Source organism: Camelus dromedarius, chromosome 3 (genome assembly GCF_036321535.1).
Source record: "Camelus dromedarius isolate mCamDro1 chromosome 3, mCamDro1.pat, whole genome shotgun sequence".
Classification (NCBI taxonomy): domain Eukaryota; kingdom Metazoa; phylum Chordata; class Mammalia; order Artiodactyla; family Camelidae; genus Camelus; species Camelus dromedarius.
Window position 1 is genome coordinate 58,550,589 of NC_087438.1, and position 3,913 is coordinate 58,554,501.

Here is a 3,913-nt window from a genome sequence, read left to right on the forward strand (position 1 = left end):
TTCTCAACTTTAGTAGCTTTAATGGCTTCTTGACTACTAGCTCCTTTTTTTCCATACTTTTCTGTAAGTCTGTTCATCCTTCAGAACCTTGATTTCCTCCGAAAAGATCTGTTGATATTTATGTCTGCCCCGGTGTCCAGCCAACTCCCCAAGGGCAGGAATGACATCTTATTTGACCCCATCAAAAGGCACAGTGCTTCAGTACAGGTGAAGAGACACCTCAAGGTAGGGGGATCACATAATTTACTGTTTTAATGGATCACCTCTGAGAGTGAGAGAGATTAATAATTCTGCTGGAAAAGCAGGTGTAAACTGTCCCAGTCAAACCAGGATGCATGATTTACTCTTCTTCAAGGCAGCCAGGGTGGAAACAAAGGTAGAATACTACTGGAATCAAATTTTTAGAAGTCAATTAAGTATTCCTGAATTTTGGCAGATGAAGAGTGAACCAGTAAAATATCTTCTTAATTATTTTCATTATAACCTTATTGTAAACCAAAGTTAAACATTAAATATGACATTTGATCTCCTCAAAGTGACTGACCCTTAAAAAGAACAAAGCTTGTATATATCTATATACCATACAGATACACATGGACATGGATCGACACACAATGCATATGTATGATGTGTATATATCAGGATGGTGCAGATACTTCTTGATCTGCTTGTCTTTTTTTTCCTGAAGTCTACTGGGAAGAAATAACTTTGAGAGAGATTGATTTCCTGAAAGGGGCCAGTCATTGAAGAGGAAGGCAGATTTCCGAACTAAAAATGCATCTGTGTTAACCAATACTTAGCTTCTGGCTGGCACATAGTAGGCAATCGATAAATATTTGATGAATGAATAAATAAATGAGGGATGAATTCTAGCTTAGATTCCCTCCCCCCACAGGACCTGTGACAAGCCACTATTTTCATCTGGTTCCTGCTGTTTCTTCAATTTATCGAGGTCACTTTGAATTCTGATCTTTTCTTCTGAAGTGTTAGCAACCCCTTCTAACGTGGTGTCATCTGAAAAATACTACCTGTATGAAATGTGTGACTGAGTTAAGCCAGGAGTGTCATGTTGGATATTTTCTTAAACTAGAACACAGCTGGAAATTATTACACAACCAAAGGCATACTTCATTTCAGTCTTATCAGGCCAGCCTTGTCTAAATTTGACTGATTTTTCTTGTTATCATCCATAACCAATCACCCAGCTTCTTCACTAAATAGAAAATAAGATGCACGACGGAGCCTCATGAAAATTAGAGGACAAGAAGGGTATTAGGGAACGGGCGAGGGCACTACAGAAACACCCTGTGAGCATACTTTATAAATTATACTCCAGCGCATACCTGCCGTATATGCCTCAATAGGCAAGTCTTGACATATAATGTATAGAAACAATCTACTATAGATAGTCCCAGAGGGCAGACATAAATTCTCTCATACATTCACATGTCTTCCTTCAAAAATTTGGTAGAAAAATATCTTATTGCTGAGAGCTTTATTCTCAAGTTCCATAAGCAATTCACTATTTTTTCAGTGAGAAAGATTTTATTTAAATCAAAAAATAGTAATAGTCCCTCATTATGTTAAATTTGAAATACTTAGTCCTCTAAAATGCACAAAACAAAATTTTTAGTTTTCTTTCTTTTTTTAAGTAAAGATGAATAGTAGGAAATAAGCCAATCACTGACTCCATATGCAACATGAGGGAAATAAACAGAAAATTATCCAGGTAATTTAAAATAAAATTCTCTTTGCCTATTTACTTATTTGATAAATGAGGTAAAAGTTGCCTCATCTGAGTTTATATCTGTAGACCCACGTCACCAGGGAAACTACTAAAAGTCACTGCTCAACAATTAGTGGATTATGTCTACATTTTGATCTTCTCTTTCTTATTCTTAAATTTAAAGAAGACGTTTACATCTTCCTGTTCTAGAAAAAAATACCAAGTACGTTTACTAACATATCAAATAATTAAAAATTTTAATTTTTGTACTATATGCCCTTTTCATCTGGGGAAACTACGACAATGCAAGTGAAAGATAAATATTTCCATGGACTAAGTTTCTAAGAGAATTTCTTTTGTTTACATAACAAAGGGAAAAAACCATCCTTCTAATGATAAAGACCCCATCTCTAAAACATGTTTAAAATTCCAGTAGCGTGATGTGTTTTAATAGCTCAGGACTGCAGTCGCAACACTCCCTTTGATCTATAAGTGGCAGTATGTGTTTGTGTGAGGAGGTACAGTTGGCAGTGTGAATTCCCAATGTTGATGATGATCTGTATGTCACAGGCTTCATTTCCAACAATGCCATATGCAAATTAGTGATAGCTTCATGCCGGGGTAGAGCACCATTCACAGAGTAATTGCCAGCATTTTTCCTGGTTATTCTATACATGGAATGAAAATAATAACCATTTAGGGGCCTATTTCTATAAATTGGCAGAATAAAAGCATTATGTTGTACACATTCTTCACATCATTTTTATCACAATTAGAGATGCTCTTTTTTGTTACATATTTAATATTATATAAAATGGAATTTTAATACACCCTCAATATTTAATCTATTCTCTGCATTTTTTAAACACCTAGTGATTTCACATAGTTTAGTGTATGAAAACTATTTAAAATAAAAATAAATTCTGTCGCAAATTATTTGTAAGTCTTTAAATGCCATGAATAAAATACATGATGATTAGATGTATGAGACATTACTCTCAGTTACTGTGGTGGTTCATGGAGCACAAATGTTTAAATTAATTTTTGCTTTGCCTAAAAGTGTTTGCTGTTTCTGAATGTTTCTTTTGATTTCTATGAGGAACAGTACACGTGGAACTAAGCACAAATAATGGAAAGGATAATTGTTTCTAATGACATGAGCTTAAAATTCTTAGGGAGGGAAATTCAGCACCAGATTTTGAAAGTATATGAAGTGAGAAAAAGGTACTAATAGGTGAATTAGAAACCTAGAAATTTTCTATTACAGCATCTGCAGGCTTTCCTCATTCCATTTAAATTTTCTCTCATTTTAGAAATGTAGTGATACGTACTCCTCCTTTTCAGTTTCACATGCAAAAGTGAAACAACTGCTTCTTCCATACGCAAAACGATTTGTAAATGCATTCTGTGAATACAACACAATAAACGCCATTTGCATATAGTACGTTAACACATGTGAAAAATGGTTCACACAGTACATTAGGAAAGGAATAAACAGAAATGACTTTAAAATACCTGCTATATTTATAACAATTTAAAAGATAACAGAGCAATGAATTTCAGGTGCACTGGACTTAATTCAGCGACAGTGTGTTCTTTGGAAGCCCTTATTTATTAATTTTTTTTTTTTTGAAACACTCCTTTGCCAATTGCACTGCTAAGCTGCCAAGATTTTCAGAGCTGACCAGGAGGTGGAGAGCTCATGCAAATGAGCTCTTCTCTGCTGGCAGCCCACAATGACTGATTCAAAAGAACACTTTAACCCAGAAGATGAGTCTGAGCTGAATATCACCAGCCAGAAACCACTCCAGTGTTCCATGTTAGGTGGGAGGTTGCCTTCCAGATAATATTTTACCTTCCAAAATTCACGGGCTCTGTTTCCAATGATGGAAGAGTTCATTTCCTCCATTTTTTAAAAGTGGAAATCCCCATGCATTTAAAGGCTCCCTCTCTTTAAATAAAATTTCTAGGCACTGTTTCTATTTCTTCCAACTTATAACCGCCATTAACAGGAATATATATGTACATCTTTATTCCCAGGCTGTCTGAATTATATATGGCTAAGTTTCAGTGTTTAATAATATATTGAATCTGAAAGAAATGTTGAAAACTATACAATGTGTGTAAGCCTCAAAGTTTTATTAGGTTTCCTAGTGTGAACTGGCACATGATGTAATTTTCAAGAAT